Source organism: Protopterus annectens, chromosome 2.part1 (assembly GCF_019279795.1).
Source record: "Protopterus annectens isolate FY-2018-M chromosome 2.part1, PAN1.0, whole genome shotgun sequence".
Classification (NCBI taxonomy): domain Eukaryota; kingdom Metazoa; phylum Chordata; order Ceratodontiformes; family Protopteridae; genus Protopterus; species Protopterus annectens.
Genome location: NC_056729.1, coordinates 546862217 through 546877200, shown reverse-complemented (window position 1 = coordinate 546877200; position 14984 = coordinate 546862217).

Genomic DNA, 14984 nt, shown 5'->3' with positions numbered 1-14984 from the left:
AAAGCCAACTTCACACTTCTTAAGACAGAAGTGGCAAACTTCATGACACCCATGCAGATGGACAATAGGGGTACGACTGCTGAACCCTACACAAATGCACTTTATAAGCACTTACACAAGTGCATGGATCATGCTATCCCTAACAGAACCAAGATGCTATCCTCCAAAAAAAGGAGTCCAATCTGGTGGTCTTCTGCCATAAACAAACTCTACAACAGAAGAAAGAAACTCTTGCAAAAAAGAGTAAAATCCCACGATTGGAGGAACTCCCTGGTCAGCCTCAGTAAGAAGCTGAGATCCCTCATAAAATCCTCCAAAGCTAGTTATGAAAACAAAATTGCCACTGATTCTAAAGACAACCACAAAGCATTCTATAGCTATGTTAAAAATCTCAATGGCAACACTCAAATCTGCTATGAGTTACAGCACAATGACACTAAATATACAGAACCAACTGATATTGCCAACATCCTGGCAGATAGGTTCAGTGCTAACTTTACCCCCCTCTCACCCCTAAAGGGCCCATCTTTATACCGGAAGAATGCAAAGTTCCTGTAATCACGGCTACACAGGTAAAAAAATTCACTCTCCAAAGCCAAGAACACAGCATCCATGGGACCTGACAACATCCCAGGCTGCCTTCTACATGAACTACAGAATGAACTGGCACCCAACCTAAGTACCATGTTCAATCATAGCCTTACCTCAGGCTTTGTGCCCATTGAATAGTGCACCGTGACAGTTATCCCACTCCACAAAGGGAGGGCCACAACAGACCCTGGGAACTACCGCCCCATTAGCCTGACGAGCCTCGTCTGCAAGGCCATGGAACGTATCATCATGGAACTCATAAACAAAGACATTGGAGATCTCCAAACCCTGGACCCCACACAGTTTGGATTTATAAAAGGCAGATAATGTCTCCTAAACCTGATAGACTTCATTGAAGTAGTCACCAAGGCCATGGATGAGGGTAAGGTGCTTCACACAGCCTATCTAGATCTCGCCAAGGCGTTCAACACCATCCCCCACTCTGGAATTATAGATAAACTCACTAAACTAGGTATAAATCCCTATGTCACAAGATGGGTTGCCAACTGGCTTACTGAAAGAACCCACACTGTGAAAGCAGCAGACTCCAAATCAGACTTCAGACCAGTGACAAGTGGAGTACCACAGGGTTCAGTCCTGGGTCCTCTCCTGTTTGGTATCTACTTCTCTGAAGTACAGACTAACACAGAAGGTCTTTGGCTAACTAAATTTGCAGATGGCTGCAAACAAGGAGCCATAATTGAAACTCCTAATGATGTGGACATCCTACAAAAGAGCCTCACTGAGACAGATGCCTGGTGTCAAAGACATGGTCTCAAGCTCAATGCCAAAAAGTGCATTGTCATCCCCTTTGGTAAAAATTCTGTACCCATGAACTACCACATAGGCGGTAGTCTACTTAACACCAAAAGTGTGATAAGAGACCTTGGGACACAGGTGGACAGTAGTCTTTCCTTTGATAATCACATCGCCAAAGTGGTCAGGAAGCCCTTCTACGTGGCACACCTCATCACAAAAGGTTTCTCATCCAGAAAAAAAGAGGTCATTGTCCCCCTCTACTCATCACTCATTAGACCCATTATAGAGTACAACACCCCTTTTGGTATGTACCTCACAAGACATCTACAACAACTGGAAAGGCTGCAAAAATACCTTACAAAGAGGATTACTGGCCTCAAACAGATGCCTTACGCAGACCGTCTCAAAAAACTTCAGCTTTACTCAGTCGCATATCGCCTACTCAGAGGCGATCTCTGCCTAACATTCAAAGCTATGTCAAACCCAGAGCTGTTGGATATGCTCCACTTAAAGAAATCCCAATCCCTCCGAGCTATATGCTCTATGGACCTAAACCTTGTCACCACAATAAACAGAACATGTTGGAGGGATAGATTCCTGCCCCAGAGACTTCCCATACTCTGGAACAGACTACCTATCTATGTCAAACAGAGCTCCTCATTAGCACTCTTCAAGAAAAATCTTGATGATTGGATGGGTAATAGGAAATTCACCCCAGGGATCACTTCTGTGGTTCTGCTTGGCAGGGGCACAGGAAAATAATTTTCTTGGGTGGTGAAAGCCAGGGTACATTTTTGGCTAGGCTTGTATAGGCCCTAGGGCCAATAGCCTAGTACCTACCTATGAACCTATGAACCTATGTGATCTATGTGTGCTCTTAAGGAAAATTGTACTTTACTGTGTGTGTATTTATTATCCTCTCCCTATTTGGACACCCATCACTGGTGTTATTAATGGTGAGGATTGAGGGTCCTTGATTGCTGGGCCAGTGCACAAGCACCATATGTATCTATGAACCAAACATTTTCACTTCAAAGATATCATATGAAGATATCACCTCTCTAAAATGCTGACAGAAAGTGGTTGGTCAAAATATGATAAATGCATTGCAGGATAGGTATTTCCAATTTATTGAATGCAACATTTTACAAGAATGGAAAAAATGCTGCACAATTTATGCAAACCTAAAATCAACCAATGTCCCATATGTATGTTAGTGAAGGAAATGAAGGAAACAAAGACAAAGCAAGTAACAAAATATCATAAATTACACAATAAACTTTGTGAAACCTTTATAAATGAGGTAGAAGGAAAGAAACTAACAGGCAAACAAAAAAATCTTAGAAATTGGCATAAATCTAGTACACAGCCTCTTCAAAGACAATTACAATGAAACAAGAAACTTAGAAAATAAAATATTAATCTTAAGTTTGCATTAGTATACTTAAGCAATAATCCATGAATAGGTGTGAGTATATCAAGATTTATCAATGGTTAGAGTGGTTTTATTATGGGGTCAAAGCCTAGTTAAAAAAGCCACCCATGGTTAAATCCTAATATACTCACACCCAGGAAAAGATTATTGCTACTATACAATGACATTATTTAAGAAAGAAATTAGTTACCTTTCTTAAATAATGTCTTTTTATAAGGATGCAAAAGTTTTCCTCCACATTTTTCCTTCTTTACTGATGTATCGAGCATGCCTATGGGACTTGCTTCCCCACACTTGCACATTACGTTGGTGTAGTACTGTGCAGGAGAAGCAATGGTGTCAAGAGAATCTCTGCTGCTGTTTTTTTTTTTTTTTTAACCATCAAGATTTTACAAGGGACAGTGCAGAAACAGAAAGAAAATTAGATATGTTCCATTTATTTATTTTTGAGAATGTATCTCATTTTTCTTCTGCTCTGCTCTATCCCTCAGCATGTTCCAATAGAAAGCATAGCTACTCAATGGTACTTCAGCAGCCGGACTTTATTCTACTGGTATATGCTCGATTTACAACTGGCACACTGATTGGGCTGTCCAATCAGTGTGCTTGTTTTTGAATGCAAAGGAGCCATTATTGTATAATTTATTATAGCCCACACTTCAAGCACACACATCACATGGACTTTGAGCCCACACATTCAAGCACACACATCACATGGACTTTGAGTCCACACATATAAGCACGCACATCACATGGACTTTGAACCTACACATTCAAGCACGCACATCACATGGACTTTGAACCCACACATTCAAGCACGCATATCACATGGACTTTGAACCCTGACTTATATTTTTAGGGCTTACACATGCATCAGAAGTCAAAGAATAATTCAGACCATCTATCACATTACACAGTACTTCAAACACACTAAAAGTTCTACAGCACAAATGAGGAAAAGCTGACAAAATGAAAAATTATTCATATAAAAAGAATGAGATAAAATATTACATTAAGTAACACATTTACAATATTGTTTTCATTAAATGGAGTAGAGCATTTTTCCTCTTGGGCCATTTTCGGGTTTGGTGTGGGTCAATAGACATATAAGTAAAAATATGCAAAGAAAGTAGTTACTACAAATCAAGTAATTAAAGACTAATTTCTCCCATATAGAGCATTAATACATAATGACTTATAAGTAAGAATGTCCAGTGAAAATAGTTAACATAAATCAAGTAATCCAAGACTAATGTGTGACATATCAACAGTAGGAAGACAGTAAAAACAAGCAAGTATAGTAGTGGAGAAGTAAAAGAGACAACTTAAGAATTGGAGCAATAGCTGTACATTTAACTCAATGATTTACTAGTACTGAGTAGTTTATTCAACTAAGATTGTGTAACAGCAGTTGTTGTGAGGTAGAATGTAGAATATAACATGGAATCATACCTCTCAGCTGTACAGATTTTCGCAAATGTCCCAATTTGTGTCTCATATTTTTGTTCTTTTTTTCATAAAACTATCCCCGGGATTCATGAAGCTTGTGCCAGGTGCAGTCATAGCGTCTGTGTTCTAACACCAAATATGGCCGCCGAGCGATTCAGGTACGAGCTGTTTCCATGTGCACTACCTCCGTATGCTACGCCCGCACAACTCCTGGGCCCTGTATGCTAATTACCCCATGTGCAGCAGTGTAGCATGCAAATGAAGGTATGTAGTGCTCCAGGAAGTGGTGCAGTCATAGTGTAAGCATGCAGAAATGTAAACCTTAGAAAATGGTTTACATTTTTGCAAACATAAAATCGGAGCCATGACAGCTGACCAAACACATGTATTATATTGTTAATATATGCCAATGGCTAAATATATAGCCATTGGCATAAAAAAATGTACAAAATATAAAATTAACATTTAATATATATAGTCGCACTATTGCGACCTGGAAGCGCAGGGCAGCAGTGCGCAAAGGGGATCACAAGGAAAATATAAAAATATAGAATAAAACCGCAATGAAACACATATTATGATTTCCCCATAATAGTCAATGACAGGCATGCTACACCATACTATGGCGCAAGGGTTGCTAAGGGGCAGTGACAGTGTTATACACAATAGCTAGGGATTAGTAGGCAATGCCATGCAAATGAGAGGAGTATTAGTGAATCACAGATTCCCCGCTGGTGTAAGGATGCACTTCACAGCGTAGCATTATAACACCGAGGTGTGTCCTTAAGATAAAGATGATATCAAGAGAGGGGTGTGTCACCATTGCTGTAAGCACACTGGAGCATTGCTAAATTGGTTTGCCCCTAACTAGGCAAAGCTGCAGGATAGGGGTGTGTTGAACTGGCCATAGCCATGCTTAGCTGAGAGTACACAAGGTAACTGAGTATGCATGTGACCAGAGATGAAAACATGCGTAAACCCGGTAAATGGGTTTGCATGGCGCGCACTGCAGCTGAAACAGGAAGGATATAGGAAAGAAATAAGGAAATGCTGCAGCAGTGAAATTAGAGTACAAATGACTAATTAACACCTAGGAGCCTACAGTGGGCCATTAACAACAGCTAACAAGACTGCAAGCAGCTACCTGCAGAACAGGAAAGGAGAGGGGCTGTACTGCAAAGAAAACAGTAAAGTGTCAAAGCAGAACAAAGCCGATTTGCAGTATATCAGCTACAAGGCACATTTTGTCATGACTGGGTAGGGAAAGTACAAAACAAGAAAGATGGCAGGTGGATGCATGCCTGATAATGGAAGGGGATCCAGGTTTAAAAATGAATTAAAGGGCAACAGATTAATCAAGGCAGGCAAGCAGATCTCCACAGTAAAGGCCCCACACTTGCTGTACCCATTGTAAAACCCATAATTAAGACACGCTGCAGCTGGAATAGCTCATACACACCCACTGACATCAGCAGCATCCATAGCACAATAGTATAAAGTGTGAAAGCACCTCACACACATTTGTGTATTCCCATACACTCTGCACCAGTGGTGCATATAGACGGGGAACTTTTAGTATGCACATGTTAGGGGCTGCCACAGCTTTGATCCACCAGTGTGTGTTGAAGACTGAAGGTGGTCTGGAGGATGATGCACACGACCACCTCAGGCACCAGAGGAGAAGGAGGAGAGTGTTCAGACCCAAGGTAACCTACCAGGAGCTACATGATTTGGAGATAGTAGAGCATTATAGGGTGGACAGGGACATCCTACAGCAACTTGTGGAGCTGTGCCGGCCACACCTCAGAGCCAGAACAAACAGAGGGGAACCCATCCTAGTGGATACGAAGGTATGTGTAAGCCTGAGAATACTAGCTACAGGTACCTTTCAAAGACCAACTGGGGATATCATGGGGATTTCGCAGGCATCAGCATCCAGGGTACTACACCAATTCCTGGATGTCATGTTACCACATGCCAATGAGCACATATACTTCCCCCGAATGCAGGAGGAGTTGGCCAGCAATATGCGTCTCTTCCGCCATGTGGCAGAATACCCAGAGGTACTGGGTGCAATAGACTGCACGCACATACACATCAAGTCACCACCCGGTGAGCAGGGTAGGCACTAAATAAACCACAAGGGATACCCCTCCATCAACTGCCAGTTCATGGATGTGTGTGCTGGCAACCCAGGAAGTTATCATGACTCCCACATCTGGCATGCCTCACAGCTATATCAGTTATTTGCCGTGGGGAATATCCCAAATGGCCACCTGGTGGGGGATGCTGGCTATGCACTGGAACCATGGTTGATGATTCCCATCAGAAATGCACACACACCCTTGCAGGAACGCCATAATGAGGCACATGCACAAACCAGAATCATCATAGAGCATGTGTTTGGGATGCTGAAATCATGGTTCCATTGCTTGGACATATTTAGTAGAGCCTTGCAGTACTCTCCAGGCACATGTGCCCACATCTTCATAGTATGTGCCATGCCACACAATATGGTCCTGCGGAAACAGCTGCAGCAGGGACAGAATGGTGAAGGCCCTCACTGCCCACCACAATTGCCAAGGGCCCCACAGGCACAGAGGTACTCAGACCATGAACACCCTTTGCTAGCCCCAGTAGGCAGATGGAGGCATGCCCAGTATGCCCATGCCTTAGCAAAGAGGGAACGTACAGCACACACACTGACAGTGTAGGCTCATAGGGACTGACACCTTTCTCCACCTGCACCACAGTAAAAGTGGATGGCACACACACAAGACTACCTGTAAATTATCATGTATAGACAGTCTACTGTGTGCATCCAACATAGGCAGCCCTCAACTATTGCACACACAAATGCCATTGGCACAAGGTAAGTCAGCACCTGAACAGTAAATTAAGCTATCAGCATGTGCTGATACTGTATGTATAGATTCATAGGTAGGTACTTGGCTAACTGCCATTGGCCATTCATAAGCCCAGCCAAAATGTGTCAGCTTTTGCCACCCCATTGATTCAGTAACTGTCCATCTGTGGAGCAGAGCCAATGGCAGGATCCCTGGGGTGCAAGTACTTTTCTCCATCCACTCTACAAGGTTTCTCTTGCAGAGTGTTAGTGAGGGGCTCTGTATAATGTAGTTAGGGATGTTGTTCCAAAGTATGGGGAGTGTCTGTGACAGGAATCTGCCCCTCCAGCATCTTCCAGTTATTGTTGTGGCAAGGTTCAGCTCACTACAGTGTGTGGCTCACTGTGACATGGATTCCCATAGGTGGAGTATATCCATCAAGCCTGAGTTCGACATGGCTCTGTTGGCCAGCGGAGATCATTTCTGGGCGAACGAGATGCCACTGAGTAAAGCAGGAGTTTATTCAGTCTGGATGCATAGGCCATATGTTGGAGGCCAATATTCCCCTTGGCGAGGTACAATTTGTGAACCTCTCAGCTGTTGGAAGTGTCTTCTGAGGTACATCTCAAATGGGTTAGTATATCCTATGATGGGACTGAAGAGTGATGAGTAAAGGGGCACTATAATCCCACTAGGTCTAGATGGGAATCCTTTAGTAATCAAATGGCCTACACAGAAGGATGTCCTAACTACTGTGGAGATATGATTGTCAAAGGGAAGATCACTATCTACCTTAGTCCCCAGATACCTCATTACCTTGTCCATATTAAAGTTGCTGCCACTTATGTGTTAATATGTGGGTTCTTAATATTCCACAATGGAATGACCATGCAGTTAGTGGCACTTGGCTGGAGGCCGTAATGTTGACACCTTGTGATGGTCCCTGTGAGGCCCCTTGTGGGATGTCTGTGTCAGCTGGACTATCAATCATGGCTCCCAGTTCGCAGTCATTGCCAAACATGGTCTGCCGTAGTCCACCTGTGTTTGCCTGTACCTCTGAGAAGTATATGCCAAACAGAAAGGCTCCCAGTACTGAGTCTTTTGGGACACCAATCATGACTGGTCAAGAGTTGGACCTGGAGACCACTAGTCGTACCATGTGGGTTCTATGTGTAAGCACGTTGGCAACCCAACCTGTGATGTATGGGTATATGTACAAGCTGGTGTGTTTATCAATAATAACTGAGTGGGGCATGGTGTCAAAAGCCTTGGCGAGGTCCAGGTAGTATGTGTGAACCACCTCCCCCATCATCTAATGCCTTGGTGACTGTATGTAAGACGTCAAACAGGTTCAGTAAGCATGAACTGCACTCAACCAAGCTGACCTAGGCTGGGTCATGTGTACAGAGGTTACCAATGTCTTTGTTAATGAGTGCCATGAGGATGCGATCCATAATATTGCAGACCAGGCTAGTCAAGTTTAGTGGGTGGTAGTTACCATGGTCAGTTGTGATTCCACCTTGATGGAGTGGAATAACCGTTGCCACATGCCATTGCATGGGCATATAGCCTGTGGAGAGGCTGAGGTTGGAAAGCTTAATTAGGTGGGGGGTCAGGTTGTCTTGTATAGTTTGCAAGATGCAGTCTGGGACAACATCTGCCTCCACTGACACTGTGTTCTGCTGTTAGAGAGGGCCATTTCCACCTGTGTGTCTCTGATGTGTGGGATACTGTACTGTACTTTTTGGGTAGTGTTGTGGGCTCTTTAGGGGGTGAAGTATGCACTGAATGTATCTGCAAGGATGTTGGCAATATCAGAAGGATCAGCATATTTTGTGCTATATTTCACCGGCACAGTGCAAATCTGTGTGTCACTACTTAGATCCTTGACATAGCCAAAGAAGGCTTTGTGGTTATCTTTCGAATCCTTGCGTATTCTCCTGCTGATGTTAGCCTTGGATGATGTCATGAGAGACCTACGTATCATACTAATAGTGGTCATGGATGTCTGCCCTTATTGGGATTTGCTGTTTGTCTGGAACACTGTCCTACATCTGTAGTATAGCCTGTTTATTGCAGAGGTCCATCAGACTGGTGTCCTTGTCTAAGAGGAGTGAGTCTTAGTTTACCAGTGATGGCACAATTCATACATCCATGTAGGTGCTTTTAGACTGCATTTGTAAATCTGTCTGTATCTTGAGCAGTGTTTCCCCTTAGCGTGGGGGCTGTAAAACCCCCCACCCCTGTCACTAGTAGTGTAAATTTAGCTGTAGGAAAGGTATACACTGTGATATCCATGGGTGGTGGAGATGCTTGGGTGCGGAAATAGTGAATAGTTCATGGTCAGATCTAACCAGTGACCGGTTAACCTCCGCTGTAGCGCACCTGTTGCCCATGTTGTTGATGACCACTTCTAGTATGTTTTCACCCCTCGTTAGGGAGATTACCACCTGATACAGAGCATATGAGGTGATAAATTCAGGAAGAGCTGGGCCTGGAAGTGAGTACTGGAGTAAGTTTCCCAGTTAATGGTATGGTAGTTGACATCGACCAATGCCAGAGTGTGCGTTAGGACAGTCATGTTCTACACTGTCTCCAGGTAGGTGGAGTAGTAGTCCTGGGTCATGGAGGGTGATCCATAGCAGGCCACAGTTTACATTGCAGTTGTGGTTGATGTTAGCTGCACATGGATGATCTCAGAGGTATCATGCTGCCCCACTAACCTAGAGGTGTAGATATCCCTAATGAATATGGATACACCCCTCTATGTCTGTGTCAGTCCATGTTCTATGGCTGAAATGTGTGGTATGGGTTGTAGTCTGGTAGTGCTGGTGTGCTCTCAGGAGCCTTAAGATAGATCTCAGTTACTGCACAGCTGTTGATGTTGTCCATCCTGAGGAGTGCTGTGAGGGCATGCATGTTGTGATCAAAACCCCTGGTGTTGAGTAGCATAACCCTCATTGATTCTGCTATTGTGCTGTTTACAGAGCTGGTATTCACCTTTGATACACTCCTAAATAAGGCACCAAGGGGGCGCCAATAGCTTTGGCCAATATTCCAAAGCCTAAGGCTGACACATAGGCCGGTATGGCATTGTTGCATGCATGTTCCCCATCTGTGCTTGTTTTTCATCTCTCTCTTGTAGGCAACCTACTGGTAAGCAAGAGAAAGCCTTAAACTTATACAAGTCTTCTAGCTTCCAAGATAGGCTTTTGGAGTGACTAGGTATCAGTGTTCTGTATGTTCTTGCTGTACTTAACTGTTTCCTGACTACATGGTGATTTCTCACTGTATATTGTGATCTGAAGGTCTGTTTATTCACATATTATGGCTATGATGGCCTGCACTTTAGAGGTTCACAGATAGCCTACTACCTATCTGCCCAAGGGCAATTAGAAGCATAGCTACAGTGTGTTGGCTTTCTCCGCACCATTGATGAAGTAACTGAGACTCTGTCAAGCATAGCCAATGAAGCAATTCCAGGCAGAGTTGCTGGAAGCTGTTGAAGAATGGGGTTGTGGAGGGTGATAGAGGCACTTAGTGATCTAAAGAGGGCATGTTAATGTGACAATTCAACACCATTCAATTTCCCTAACAGGTCTTGCAGCTATCAAACTGGACAGGCTCCCCCACCCCCTGGCTGTATGGTTCTGGAACACATGATCCCAGGGGTGTATATCCTGTTACCCATTCACACAACAAGGTTTCCCTTGAAGTGTGTCAGTGAGAGGCTATGCCTAATGTAGTTAGGAATGTAATGTATTGTCTCACAGTACATTTGTCATATGTTGTTATTTCAAGAGTAAGTGAAGCTCAGTGGGTTTGGGGGCCTCTGCCCTTTTCTTAGCCTAGCTTACACATAGAACTCATCTAAATAGGAAATAGGTGGAAGCAACGTTAATGTCAACAGTGTAATGGTTACAGCATCTGCAAAGTATCTGTGCATTCGCGGTCCCAATCCCGATAAAGGCAGGGATGTTTATCATGTTCAAAATTATACCTTAACCACAGCTTGCACATATAAGTAGTAATCATCTGTATAATCAACATTCGAAACACCCATATAAACCCCATGTGTGCTGGAGAGTAGTCAACAGAGAATGTAATGTTATGCAAGCACATAGTGAGATGTTACTTCACTGACATGTATATATCCTGAGTAGTTAGCGGATGTGGCTGTGTTTGCGCGCACAGGTTATACGTTACAAAGTTTGTTTAACTGCTGCTATAATGTCACACAAACACTTTTAAACATACTTACAACTGCTTAAATGAGCCTTATTCTGGAGTAAAGAACATTTGTAAAGCATCGCAGGTGTTGAACCCTGGACCATGCACATTATAGTCATGGGACTTACCACTAAGCCATCTGAGGTGTATACATGTTTCATGGTCTTGAGACTACACCTTATACCATATGCATTCCATTGCAATGATCACAAATGGGACAGTCACTTTGTGTACATATGTACAGTACAATGTAATGTACTGTAGTTTGTGAACCAACACATTCACATTCCAGTCAACATATGTATTACTGTTACAAATTAATACGAATTATATATGTATATATATATATATATATATATATATATATATATATACATATTAATATTATACAGTTACATCAATAGCCATATATATAAACATCTATGAACACACTTTGTGACACAGAAGCACTCGAAAAAAATTGGAGTGTACACAAAGCACATGCAGCTTTGTTATTATAACTATTAATATTAACCTAATTCACCATAGAAGGGATGGTTGTTGTGCATGTAAAGATTGGGGTGGGGGAAGAATGATGGGTAATGAAACCATGCATCAAGGAGGGCCTGGGTCGGATGCTCAATAAGTGAACTGGAGGGGTATACATGGAGTATGGGGACAATATAAAAAGGACACAAAACAAGAACCTTTCTCATTCATAATACACCTTGTCATGTCATATTGCAAAACCTAATTTCACAAAAATATGAATATTAACATGTATCAGACATATGTACATCAACTGACTGTCACATTTGTTTTCAGTAGTGAGGAATACCTGTAGTAAAATGTATATTCTAAACACCATAACTTTTGTACATATCGCAGATGCTTTAGTGGTAAAGTCAGTGACTGTGGTGGTCATGATCCCGGGTTCAAAACCTGCAAGGGCTGTTAAGTTATTTTGAGGGCCAGAATAAGGGCTGTTCGATGCAGGTGGATTAAAGCACTCTTAAGCAGTTGTGAGCGGGTTTCCACGGGTTTGCACGACAGTAAGTGACACAGAAACACGGTAAATGGAGAGGCGCTTCACAGGTTTAACCTTTGCTTAACATCATGCAGACCATGGGCAAACCTGCTTACAACCACTTAAATGTGCGTTATTCACACCTTCCCTACCAGTGCCTACTCTGAGAGGTAAAATAATAACACCTTCCAGGATTAGAACCTGCAACCATGTCCTCCATCCTCAGAGTAACCTAACACTAAGCTACCTGGGATGTACCTATCCCAGTTGTGTATGCAAACAGGTTAAAACACAAAAGGGAGGAATGTGTTGAAATAGGACAACCTGTCATGTACCCGATGAAAGGTGCATGCTCATATATATATATATATATATATATATATATATATATATATATATGAGAGAGAGATATACATAGAGACATGTCGATATATACAGATCTGCATATATATGTAGATATATAGATAGGTAAAAAACATCTACATATCTATGGAGGTACAGATAAATATATGCAATAATATATATATATCTATATACATACACACACACACACACACACACACACACACACACACACACACACACACACATATATATATATATATATATATATATATATATATATATATATATATATATACATACACATACATACATGTGTGTAGAGAGCATCTGAAGTGTTCATATCTGAGTATAACATGGATCATAGCAATCACACATTCCGCCCCCCCCAAACAATATGAACATAACATATGAAGAGTATATGCCAATACACTATTACAAATATAATTCTATGGACACAGTCACCAACACAACTGCAATGACTGCAAATATCCATGACAGAAATACACAGACAGCTTTCATTTTGCAAAACTTTATTACATTCCAATGTATTGCCAAAAGGAGTCAAGGACTAACAATACCTGCATGCTATACAGGAAGCATTTAACAGTGCCTTAATGAATCAGCCTGCAATTACCATAGTATTAGTCCACTAAGGGATAGGTGTTCACACAGGGAAAGAACACCCACACACATATAGATGTTGTATAAAAGGGGTTCCTGCACACCTGCATGTGCTATGTACACCCACCAACATCTACCCCACAACCAAAATAATTACATCAATACATACTGTCATACCATAACCAATTATTCAACTACTGTATAACATCTGCTGAAACCTTAACATACCTGGACACAGACACACTAACATGACCCTATGTGAAATAGTTGCTGTTATACAATTGAACAGCTGCTGATGTAACAGGGTTTGTATGAACTAATCCCTTTTCAGAGGGTTGAAAGGTTCATACACCAGGTGGTGTTACTAAGTACTAATTATCAGCACAGTATGATACACAGTAACATCAAACTAAATATGTCTGGTAAGCACACTGTAAACCTCCTAACATTATATGCATAACTATGCAGCCTTGAGCTGGTCAAACAACCTGGCCAGACTGAAACATATGCAGAAGTATTAGGTACTGACAAACCCTGCACAAGTAGCAATGTTCAGAAATATAACAGCAGTACTCACGTTTAGACCAAATCCTCTAGGCATTACACACAATATATTACTATTCACCTCCATACAGTTGTTGCAGTAGATTTCAAACAACACTTCTAGGCTGTCTCCCTCACAAGTAAGGCAAAGGGACAACGCCCAAGTGGAGTACTCAGTTATACTCCACTGTTGCCATGGCATTGGCTAAGGCAGTAGAAGCGCAGCTGATGTGCATGTAATTAGCTACTTAGGAACACCAATTGGTTATTGGGATAGCACATGTTACTGATTTGTAACTATAAAAGGTTGCCTTGTCACACATTCAAACCATCTGTATCTACCTGTAGGACAGTACAAAACACTGAAAGATGAACCGAAAACGAGCATTATACTAGTCAATAACACCTCCTATTACTAAGAAGGTATGTATAACATGTAGTATGTCTGTGTATGTAGTACCAGTTCTATAAGAATTACAGTGTAATCAATGCATATAGTGGAAATAGCTATCTTGTAGCGATGTATTGTTGAGCAGTAGTAATGCTTGTAGTATTCTATGTGTGTACTGCTGTAGGTCACAAGGCAAACTCCGCATACACCACAAGGGATGATATGGGCTTGGAACTCATCAATTCGCTTCGAGCCACTGTCAGTGTCAGGACTAGTCCAACAAGTATGTGCTATAACAGGGGATAGTACATGTCGATATATTGTAACAGTTGAAATATGTATGGGTGTATAAGTAAGATGAACTTGTCAAAGGTGGGCATACTGTGCAAATATGGTGTGGATTGTGGGATATTGTGCCAATAACTGTGTAATGTACAGTAATTTAGGCAGATCTGTATTCCATTCTACATAGCAGTTCTATTATGTTATGCAAACAGTAGTTATGCCTATTGGCAATTACAATACTCAATAACAGGATACATATCATTTGTATTCATCTGACAGTTTAGCAGCATGATAGCAAAGATAATTGGAAGAGTTAGGTAACTATCCATGCACATAACACATGTAATATCCACCTCTCTAGTATCATTTGCAAGCAATAACTGCTGTGCATGTGTACATGTTATGCAAATGTGCAGTGACCCTAGTTACAGTGCTGGACCTCTCTAGTATTGTTTGCAAGCAATAAAAGCTGTGCATGTGTAC